General features: G+C 43.2%; 1 protein-coding gene across 2 annotated transcripts in view; it reads left to right on the top strand.

Moving 5' to 3' along the window:
* Nucleotides 1-12022, top strand: part of MAPRE3 (microtubule associated protein RP/EB family member 3) — a 51743-nt gene that overhangs the window by 23165 nt on the left and 16556 nt on the right. The gene's annotated exons all lie outside the window — the stretch shown is intronic.

Below are 12022 nucleotides of genomic sequence, written 5' to 3' on the forward strand. Positions count from 1 at the left end.
TCAGGTCTGCAGCTGAGGCTCAGCTATCCATCAGTTGGCATGTCTCGTCCTAGTAGAAGGACAATAGCAAAAAGGAAGTGGTAGTGGTCGTTGAGCCAATACTGCCTACAGCCTTGATCATTATAAATATAAAAAGCTTGACAGTGGTGGTAGGAAGAAGAGGACTTTGGAGGTGGTAATTGGCTACAAAAGGTCTGTGGGTCACTGCAATTCACTTTATTAAAAGTCACTACTCCATAGTTACGATCCATGTCTGCTTGTTCCAAAGTGACCCCTACTGTTTTTCAAAACAGAATAAAACTCCCCATTCACTCTGTAGAACCTAGAGAGGTAAAAGAAATGGGTTAATTTTTTACACATTGTCCTTAGTATCTCCTTTCTATCTCTATCCCTCCAAAATCCTGCAATCATGAGATTGCCTAAACCATCTCTCTGGCAGGCCCTGGCAACTTCTAGGCATCTACTCCCTGTCTTACATTTCTAGATCAGACTCTCAAACTCTAAATTAGGCCAAATGTAAACAGGTAACAAGTATCTGTATTTTGTCCATTCCACTAAAATTGTGGGTGTTCCTCCCCTCCTTCCCTCATTGAAATAACTCACTCTCATAAATCATGCTGGACTTTAACCTTGACCTTCTTAGGCCACACCTGTGAGAATTTGTTCCCTGTCCTTCACTACCACCACCATCCCACCATCCCTTTGTCCTTCACTACCACCATCCCACCATCCCTGTCCTTCACTACCACCACCATCCCACCATCCCTTTGTGCCAACTTCCTATGAGAAAGTGGATATGAGTAATTGTTTAATCTCAATAGTTTGGGAAATCAGAAACTTATTCCTCCTATAGTTAAGGGAGAAGAATAAATGAGATATGTTTGTATTTATTATATTTACATCTAAAAGCTATTGCAATTCCCTTTTTATCAAAAAATGTGATTTTTAAAGTCATATTGTACTCATTTTCATTGAGTAATGTTCTCAGATAATTTTTTAAAAAAATACTAACCTATTCTGTGAGTTGGGAATGGGTTGTTTGAGGGGAAGAGAAGACAGGTCATTCAGCAAACATTAAGCACCTACTTTAGGCCATGCTTTGGAATTAAAAATACAAATATGAGACACTGCCTCTGCCCCTGAGTTCCTGTTAATACATTCTGCTGTAATCACTCACTGCATGTGGGTGTGAGTCCCTGGCTAGTGAGATGGCCAAGTTGAGGACTTGGCCCTCTGGTGAGGGCCAACCTGGTGAGCCCTCTGTTTTCTTCTCTGCCTTACCAACTCTGTTTGCTGGATTTAGGAGATAGGGCAGTTCTTGCCCTTTATCCTACTACTATAGGCCCAGCTTGGTCCTGGCCACTGGTCAGGTTTTTAAAGTTCATGTCTGGCAGGAAAGCCAGGACTATAATGGACACCTTGAGAACCATGCTCTTCTGAGTAGGAGGTGTGCTTCTCCCAAAAGACAGAGATTTATTGGGAACATTGACTCTAAGGAACACTCCCAGGATACCCCTAGGATTTGGCTGGAGCCCTAATCTTTGTGGGTGGGAGCTGTCCAACATTTCAGCATACTTTTGCATCTGCCCACTTTGAAAGAAATGTAATAATGATCTGGCTATTTGACTGTTTCATTGTGTGCCATGTTCTAACGGAACTGACACAGTTCAGGATCCAGCCTTTCAGGTACTTTTTTAAAGATTTTATTTTTAAGTTATCTCTACCCAGCATGGGGCTCAAACTTATACTCCCAAGATCAAGAGCCGCACGCTCCACCAACTGAGCCAGCCAGGCGCCCCTCTCAGGTCTTTAGATCTGAGACTTTAATGATCAGTTCTCCTTAAGGTCACTGAGCCCTAAAAATAAAAAAAATAAAAAAACCTGACTTACTTGCTCAGGCACATTTGTACCAGAAAGTAAATTTAATATAGGAAGGGATATACTTGTTTCCTGTCATGGTGACTTGACAATCAGAAAGGTAATCAAAGCTTGCTTTGTGAACATGAAATCAGAACAAGTAGAATTGGAAAATGTTAAGAAATGATGTATCATCCACACTATGGTCAAGCTTGATTAATTCTCCCCTCTCCACTAGAAGGCATACTGTCCTAGTGACCAGAATACCAATGTCAGCTAAACAGAGTGTTACTTCATTGGACAGTGTTAAAATTGCACTAACATAGTTTCACTTTCCAGCCATCATTTTTTAGATTCCATAATAACCAACCCTGATGTTTATAATTGCCTTTACAACCAGATTCTACAGCATACCATATGACAGTTTTCCGACTTTGTATTTTATTTCTGCATTGATAAAGGTACTGCCTGGTGACATCTAGAGAGACATAGAGAGAGATACTAATCTTTTTACAATATCTCCAAGTCTCATTATTCCTCTTGATAGGTACCCTGTCTAAAGTATGTAAATACTTGTTAGCAGACATTTTCTGCAAGGGCCAAATAGCAAATATTTTACACTTTGCAAGCCATACAGTCTCAGTCAAAATTACTCAACTCTGCTGTTGTAATATGAAAGCAGCCATAGATAATAATAGGTGAATGTGTATGGCTGTGTTCCAGTGAAACTTTCCTTACAAAGAAAGAAGGGCTCAGACTCGTAATTGCTGACCCCTGCTTATTAGTCATAATCACAGAGGGGGCTCTTTCTTGTCCTTTCCTGACTTGCTGTGGTCCTCTTTTATCATAAATATTAATATGATGCTTAAGTCTTCAAAAGTGGTTTTCACTCTTCCCTAAAAGGACCAGGAATCCTTAGAGAAATGGCTTCTTTCAGACCAAGGCAGGGAAAGTACAAGTTAAGCCTGGAATGTCTTATTCCACCAGAAAGTAAGGAACTTCAAGAATTCTGAGAATGTGTCAAAAAGACATGGGATGGGTCTCCCAGTGGCCAAGACCAGGACAGTGTGAGCATCAAAACAAATAATAGTAATATATTATAACCCATTGAATAAAATAATCTGAGTTTATGCTGATCAAAAGAGATAAATGAAAAAATTAATGGGGTAGGAAGGGAAAGCTCTTCCTTAATGATAGGGTTATGAGAAAAAAGTGTTTCTCAAACAGGTTGGAGAGCAACCACTTGGGGAGCTTTCCCACAAACCTGCATCTTTTTTATAGAGAGGGTGTGTGTGTGTGTGTGTGTGTGTGTGTTAGAAAAGCTCCCCTGGAGACACTGTTGGGCCTTCCTGGGTTGGGGACCACTGATATGTGATATGTGTTGGACCTTGAGTTTGCTTGGCCCAATCATGCCTGCTTCTCACCTCTATTCCTTCTGTTATCCTTATCAGTGTGTTTGGTCCTCTTGGAACCTGGTGGGTCCAAAAGGAGGAGCTCCTGCCTCTCGGGTCCTTGGGCAGCCATAGGAAGCAGATGAGACATTAAAAGACAGGAGTTTCCTTAACTAGCAGAGACTGCCCCCGCCAGTGTTTCCTTTTTAGGATCTTAAAAGGAATAGCAAAATACTGGGAGGAAAAGTATCTAATGAAGAATTAATTCTTACTTTCCAGGGAATTTTCAGGAGATAAAAGATAAGCCTTTTAACAGACAAATTAAAGTCAAGTTGCAAAGTGAGCATTTAAAACATTTTTATTCTATTTTGAACAAGTATAGATATGTGGGACCAAAGACCTATAATACGTGATATGTGCTCCCTGACTTCGAGGCATGTATCTATTTGGGAATATGTTAGGGAAAGATTAAATGGCAATATAAAGGATTGGTAATTTAAATATTATGCAGCAGACTACATATATACTTAACCACCAAATGAGCTATGTAAACTCATAAAATTCACTGAATATAGAGGAGTAAGGGATTGCCAAGGGCTAGGGAGGGCAAAGAAAACAGAGTAATAGAATCAGCATCTAATGGAAGAGACCTGAAGAGGTCACCTTAAAAATAAAAGCTCACCTAACTCAGCCTTCACGCTGGTTCTTGCCGCTACTAGAACATCCCCACGGGGTGTCACCCAGCTTAAAAACTTGCCATGATGGGACCTCACCTCTTCCTGGGATAGGCTTGCTGCCTTTAGCCCTGCTGGGAAAGTTTTTCTTCAATGGATCAAAATTTGTCTTTCTGTACCTTCAACACTTGGATCACAGTTTTACCCCTTGTGACCACAGAGAAGAAGTCTAATCCTTACTCTTCCATTCATAGCCCTTCAAGTAATTAAAGATAGTTCTTGGGTCACACTGTTTTTCTTCCATCTCTAGATTAAACCCCCAGTTCTCCAGCAGATCCTCACAAGACCTAGTGGGAGTATATTCACTACATTCACCATTATAGTCACTTTGTTATTCTAAAGGCATGCTACCCATGAACTGAATTCACTATTCCAAGGGAGAATATTGTCACCTTCCTCATCCTAGAAGGACTTTTTTTTTTTTTTAAGATTTTATTTATTTGACAGAGAGAGACACAGTGAGAGAGGGGACACAAGCAGGGGGAGTGGGAGAGGGAGAAGCAGGCTTCCCACTGAGCAAGGAGCCCGATGTGGGGCTCGATCCCAGGACCCTGGGATTACGACCTGAGCCAAAGGCAGATGCTTAACGACTGAGCAACCCAGGTGCCCCTTAGAAGGACTTTATAATCAGTCATCTGGCTTCAAACCAGTTCTAACCAGCTGTATTACTTTGGGCAAGTTACTTAAATTCTCTGAGCCCCAGTTCTGTTCTGCTAATATCTGAGAACATAGCATGTGCTGGGCACCATACTAGACGTTAAGGATGCAAAGACTTAATGCCAGCCCTCAGGAAGCTCATAGAGAAGTAGAAGAAATAAATATGGTAAGTACTGTCTGCACTAGATGTATGCCCACGCAGTATTACAGAAATACCTAGAAGGCCAACCTAACCCAGACCAGTAGAAGGAGGGTAGGAATCAGGGAAAACCTTTCAGGTGAGGTGACACTTGAGATGAATCTTGAGATTAGGTGGGCATTTTCCAGGTGAAGATCAGTGGCAAGAAAGTGCAGGCATTTCCAAAGAAAACGGTATGAACAAAAAGCTCCCAAGTTTGACCCCGCTGGTATGGTGTCTTATAGCTGGAGCATGCAGTGGGAGGGGGGAGAGGTGATGGGGGGTGAGGCTGGAAAGGCAGGCAGGTGCCAGGCACAAGGAGTTTAATGAGGGGCAATGGGAAGACATTGAACCAGGGGTTGCTTTAACGGTAGTCTGCAAAGAAATAGACATAAAGCCTGTAAAATGGGGCTAATGAGACCTCCCCGAATTGTGAAGAGCAGATGAGATCAATAAAATGCACAAGAAGGGCAGGTGCATGCCAAGGGCTCAGTCAGTGGTAACCCCTTCCCCAGCCTCTGTCAGCTCTATCACAAAGATAACTATGTCAAGCTCCTATCCGTCTAAAAGCCTTCTGTACTTTGCACACTCCGCTGCAAACCCTTATGTCTTCTGCCACATCTCTTCCTTCCATTTGGTTTTTAAGATCCAAGTGCAGAACCTCATGTGTATTTCTTTTGAGTGGTTTAGCCTCTTGCCATGGCCGGTCACAACAGTTTGGGATCCTGACTCCATCAGCCAGTACTCCTGGAAATGGTGGGGTAGGAGTTCTACCTTAAAAGGAGGGCATTCAGGAACAAGTCAGGGCAGGGAGGGAGTCAATATTAGGAAGACTAGAAGAAGGAGAACAATAATCCGAAGCTGAGGGCTTAAAGGATGGAGAAGTCAAAGAAAAGAACGGGGGTGGTGTGGAGTGAAATTATGAATACCAGGCCAAGACATTTGGTCTTTATCCTATAGGATCTGCATAGATATAAGGGCCACTGGAGCTTGGGGCGGGGTCAGATTAAAGCAGCACAGTGAGAGGCAACAAAGTTGAAAGGAGACTAAGAGGAGGAATACTGTTCGGTCACAGAATGACAACAATCTGGCCCAGGATGAGGTCAATAAAATGGAAGGGAACAAGGGGGATGAGAAAAATCAATGATTTGACAACTTGGCCAAAGTAGGAGAGGCAGGATTAGGTTCCATCGTCATGCACTTTAAATACAGCATTTCACAGATCCTCGCAGACTTTTTTTTAAAAGCTTTTTCGTGGATAATACAGATTTAAAATATAACTTAGTTCTAATATTTTACTGTTAAAACGTTTGTTTCCACATTATTATTATTAATGTTCCCATTCCCCAATAGTTTTAAACTGCAGTTTGGAAGAACATATTCGTTTTTCAGGGGTGCCTGGGTGGCTCAGTCAGTTAAGCATCTGACTCTTGATTTTGCTCAGGTCATGATCTCAGGGTAATGAGATCCAGCCCTGCGTCAGGCTCTGTGCTGGGCAGGGAGCGTGCTTAAGATTCTCTCTCCCTCTGCCCCTCCCCCCACCTCTCTCCCTCTCTTAAAAAAAATTTGTTTTTCCAACCTACTAATCTTTCTGCCAATTCTCAGTTATTGGTTCATAAATATAAAGGTTCTACAAGACCTTAATTTTTAGGATGCAAGTAACACATTTCCACTCATTTATATGCAGGGCTGATTTTACACATAAGTGTGTGTGTCTGCGTCAATATTGTGCTTTATCCTTCGCGGTATCAGGCACCAGGAGTGTACTGTGAGTCGGGTGTTATGAAAGGTTCTTGAGGGTCGAAAGGCATGGTGGCTGCTCAGGGAGCTCACTGCTTGGGCAAGGGCAAGAGGCCCGTGAACAGATAAACAGTGCAGGGTCATGTGGAATGTGACCGAAGCACAGGTCCAGGGCCATGGAGGCCCATCATGCCCCTGGTATGCCATGGCCGGAGGAGGCAGGAGGGGGAATGGAAGAAGGAAGGAGAAGAGTGAAAGATTTTAAAACAGGGAGGGAAATGAGGGAGGAAGAGCAAAGTATAAATATGAAGTACAAAGGAAAATACCTTACCCTTTGTTACAGTTTGTAATGGATGAAGACTTCCAGGTAGGTTATCTCATTTGATTCTGCCAAGAAGCTTATGAGAAAGCACGAAATGAGCGACGGAGGGGGAAAGATGGGAAGCAAGGCCCACAGTGGAGAGGAGACAGGAGCTGGGAAGAGCCCGGAGCCCCTTGTGGCCAGGAGGCCATCCCTGGAGGCTGTGCCCCGCTGCTGGGGCCAGACCTTTTAAAACCAGACAAACTAGCAAGGAAGGGCTTGAACCACTTCAAAGAAGTCTGAACCACCCAGACAAAGAGCCACAGGAGCCTTTAAGTGGTTCTTTTGGCAACTATTGTCAAGAGCTTCTTTTTTTTTTTCCCTAAAGATTTTATTGATTTATTTGACAGAGAACACAAGCAGGGGGAGCTGCAGGGACAGGGAGAAGCAGGCTCCCGCTGAGCAGAGAGCCTGACTCAGGGCTCCATCTCAGGACCCCAGGACTCCACGACCCTAGGATCATGACCTGAGCTGAAGGCAGACACTTAACCGACTGAGCCACCCAGGCGCCCCCAGCAAGAAGCTCTTGACAAGGGGCGCCTGGGTGGCTCAGTCGTTAAGCATCTGCCTTCAACTCAGGTCATGATCCCAGGGTCCTGGGATCGAGCCCGGCATTGGACTCCCTGCTCGGCAGGAAGCCTGCTTCTCCCTCTCCCACTCCCCCTGCTTATATTCCCTCTCTCGCTGTCTCTCTCTCTGTCAAGTTAAAAAAAAAATCTAAAAAAAAAAAAAAAAAGGACTTCTTGCTGGCTGACCACAGCTTTCTTCCATACTTCTCTCCCTGTTTTTAAAAAATATTTTTAATTGAGTTTTTTCTTGTCACAAAAGTTATACATGTTCATTGTAAAAAATTTAGAAAGTCCAGATAAACCTGAAGAAAATAAAAATCCCCTATGACCCTACTGTCAGGTAGAACCACGCTTGTATTTTAGAACACGTATCCTCACATTATTCTTCTATGCCTACTGATGTATTTCTGCTCCGAAACATCTTCCCTTCACTTGATATATTATAAACGTCCTTCCATGTCTTTATCGGTTGGGGTTGTGTTTTGATACAAGTAAACTCGAAGGACGACTAGCAGTGTTAGTTGACAGCAAACCCCAATCCAAACTAACAGTGGTTTAGACAAATGATAGGGGCATTTTTCTCACATGACGGGAGTCTGCAAGTAGGAGGTGCAGGCTGGTAGAACAGCTCAAGGACGTCTTCAAGGACAGTCCAGCCCCTTAGCCAGTTGGGTGTGACCTCATGTCTCAAGGTAGCTCCAAGTTTGTACTTCATTTTTCTGACCCCTCTGGTCAGAAAAGCGTGGGGGGTCAGAGGGCCGGCCCTCCCCCCTTCTCCATGGCTGCCTGGACACGTGGGTTTGTGGGGCATCCTGTGGCCCGAGGCAGCCCGTGTGGGTCCTCATCTTGACAAGCACTGCAGGGACCCGTGAGGCCTCTGGCGAGCATGCACCCCACTCTGCCACCATGAAGTCATCCTCTGTTCCCACCTTAGTCCTAATTCAACTCCATCCTGGCTTATTTGGAATTGAGGTGCACCTGGCATCTGGCCTCTTTTGAGACCGCCCTCCCATATCCTCACACCTCACTCTTACCTGATGTACCCCAAGTAGGGTAGCCTCACCAGCCCACTTCATAATCTGTAACAGAGAGAAGCCTGACAAAACAGTATCCGTAGATTCAGGGGCTGTTTCCATCATATTAAGCTGCTTCGGGGACATGCCGCAATTTCCTGGGGAGGTGATCGAAGGAGTGAATTATCCCTAGACATCACTACCCTTTGAAATGGTTATTAACTAGTCAGCAGTTGGCTACTATGTACAGTCCTACTCATTAAACAAGGAGCCACCCGTGGATGAGAGAAGAATTCCTCTGGCCCAGTCATCGCTCTGTACAAAGTAGGTGCTTCAGTATTCACGTGTGAACAAATGAGTGAATGATGAATCCAAGCAAGCCTTGTGCTTAGTGTAGGGACATAGGCCAAATCTCAGCACCATACCATGACCCCTCTAAAAAAAAAAAAAAGAAAATTCCAGAAATCTGGTTCCAGGAAGGAAATGATAAGAATTCTATTTTGGTGTGGTCCCTTCAGGACCTTTCCCTGACCTCCAGAGAGGTGACACCTAAAACGTGAGAAGCGCTATCTGAAGGAACCCAAATTCTCTGTGAGCTTTCCTTATAGGGCGCGGTTTGGAGCTGCTGTCAGTTATTACCACCACGAGGAAAAAGAAAGAAAGAGAAACTAAAATTTATGAAGCGCCTACTACAAATCCAGCTAAAGCCAGGATCATGATAGCCTGGCCAGTCACTGCTGCCAAAGGCCCAGCTCGGGGCCCTCTACCCGGGCCCCTCGCTTTTCCCAACTGTGGAATGCTGCCTCGTAAGATGCGCACAAGATAGATCCCACTCACAACTTACTGTATTTAACGGTGTAATAGTCTCCAATCTCCTCTCCCTACCGAATTACATTCTTCCTGGCTCAATGTCAAAGACTTAAAAATTCTGTCAGAATTACGTTACCCACCTCTCACCAATAGCTATAACTATAAAGGTTCTGTGTGAGTGACCCACTTAGGTTAGCCTTAACCTTCGTGCCCGTCAGCAACATAGCTACTTAAAAATCATTCATAAAGTTGAACATTTTTCCTATTTCACACCTGCTAGCCATTTGTACTTCTTCCCTGAATTGTCTGTTCAGAGCATCTGTGTTTTGGGTGCCCACGAGCCATTCACATAGTGAGTGATGTCTAAGAGGCATTTCTGTTTCACAAGAAGAAACCAAGGCCTAGAGAGGCCACCTTTGCCCAGAAGATCATGGGAGGCAGGGCTGGAGCTGGGTTCTTTAGAGTCTTTTTTGGAGTACCATGCTGCCTGACCTCATGGCTAAACATGCCAATATATTCCTTAGGAAATACACCATAAGGCTGCCTATTTTGGAGGTGCAGTTAAAGTGTGCACTTAATTCTCTCTTTCTCGTACTTTCAGCAGAATCTTGGGAAACCATAAGTCATTTTCCCTTTCTTAACCTCTTTCCCAAAACACTAGGCAAAAATATGAGGGGCCCATATCTTGGGTAATGTCTAGCTTTCTCTTGGTTCCTGTTCCCTGGTGATGTGCATTTTCTCCATTGTTACCAAACTTCCACTTTTTCCAAATCAAAATACATTTTAGCATATAAGTGCAGTGTAGCAACAGTATTTTTTTTTTCATTTTATAATTTCCTTAAGTGAATCTTCAAAACCTTCCTATAAGGACATTTTCTAGTATCTCATGCTCAAAATAAATTACATGGAATATCAGGCATTTACCAAAAAAGTAACTATGTCTGGGGCCAATATAAATCCATCTCAGGACCCTAGACCTTCAGTAAAGGTGTGAATAGTGAGAATTTACGATCAGAATTTCCAAATGTTTTTTAGACCACATGGATGACTTGTGGGTTCCTCAAACTCTACAGCCCAAACAGTTCACAGACGAATACATTTATATGGGCAATAAATGTAGAAATGTTCTCCTTCACTAGTAATCAAAGCAATGTTTTTTAAAAAAACAAAAAAGTTTTTTATTAAATCAACACATTTTTTTAAAAGATTTTATTTATTTATTTATTTTATGTATTTGACAGAAAGAGAGATAGCGAGAGCAGGAGCACAAGCAGGGAGAGTGTGAAAGGGAGAAGCAGGCCCCAATGTGGGGCTCGATCCCAGGACCCTGGGATCATGACCTGATACCATGACCTGAGCTGAAGGCAGATGCTTAATGACTGAGCCACCCAGGCGCCCCTAAATCAACACATTTTTAAAAATACTGACATTCCATATTGGTGAGAGTGTGTTGAAATGAGTTCTGAAACTTCTGGAGGAAAAATAAAAGGTATCATCTTTTTGGAAAGCTGTTAGGCTTTAAAATATGCCATACCCTTTGCCATAGTAATTAATTCCCTCCCCACAGGGTGGTATTACATTTAGACAAAACTTGAATGTTCAAAGATATTAATTTTAGCACTATTTCAATATCAAAAATGTCCAACTACTGAAGATTGATTTAATTAAACATGAAATATTATGCCCCATTAAATACGTTTCCTAATACCCTTACATATTCTTCATATTCTTCACAGTGTCCATGTATGATATTAAGTGAGCTCCTGGTCTTCCCCCCCATCCTCAAACCTGCTCCTCCTATACTTTCCTCCATCCTTCCCGTGCTGTGGCAAGAAAGTGGAGGGGGTCGTCCTGGGCCTGCCTCTATCTCTCTCTCTCTCTCTCTCTCTCTCTCTCGCATCCCACAGCGTGGCCTGCAGCAGCGTCTGTCAGTTCCACCTTCGGTACGATTTGCCCTACTTTCCAGGCCTCTTGTAAAGCATGAACTGAAAAGGCTTGAGGAGAAAAGAAAGCAATCCTGAGTGCCCTTGAGTGGCTAGGGTTTTGGTTCTTAAATCTAGGCCCAGTTTTTCTCCTTCTTGAATGATCTAACGATCTCTTTTTCCTAGAACAGAAGCCGTTGGGCCAAAAGCAGCTCATTGAAAACATGACATCTAGAAGTAGGATAGCAGGATTCAAAGTATTAGTGCAATGAATAGAAAAATATGTGAGGGAGAAAGTAATAGGATTTCAATGGTGCTAAGCCTACTTACTGAGAAATGTTGTGTATTTTCAGTGAGCTACAAATACTGTATACCATATGACGGACCATCAAATGTAAAGGAGACCTTTCTAGAACCAAGTGTGCAGAAGCATCCACTAGCCTAGCTGCTGGGCTGTTGCTCTTAGGACAGGTGAGTAGGCTTTGCCACAGGAGAAGAGACACTGCCGTAGACTGTTGATGTCTGATGATTCCCATGAGGTTGAGTCATAACACCAAAGGTTTGTCCAGACCTCACATGTACAAATAGATAGAGAGGTTTATGATAATTAGGTAAGCCCAGAGTGGGAAGATGTTAAAGGGCTAATTTAATTCACAAAAGACCTCTTCATGTTTAGATTCCTAAGAAAGAGGTCTGCATACTGAGGACTTGGTTAACTTGTAAGTGTGATGATTTAGAAATGTTCAAAGTTGTGAATGGCCTACAGTCTGTCGAAAGTATAGGATTTACC

The sequence above is a fragment of the Mirounga angustirostris genome, unplaced genomic scaffold (genome assembly GCF_029215605.1).
Source record: "Mirounga angustirostris isolate CCGP_5_RB_7025 unplaced genomic scaffold, mMirAng1.0.hap1 SCAF_10, whole genome shotgun sequence".
In the NCBI taxonomy this organism is placed as follows: domain Eukaryota; kingdom Metazoa; phylum Chordata; class Mammalia; order Carnivora; family Phocidae; genus Mirounga; species Mirounga angustirostris.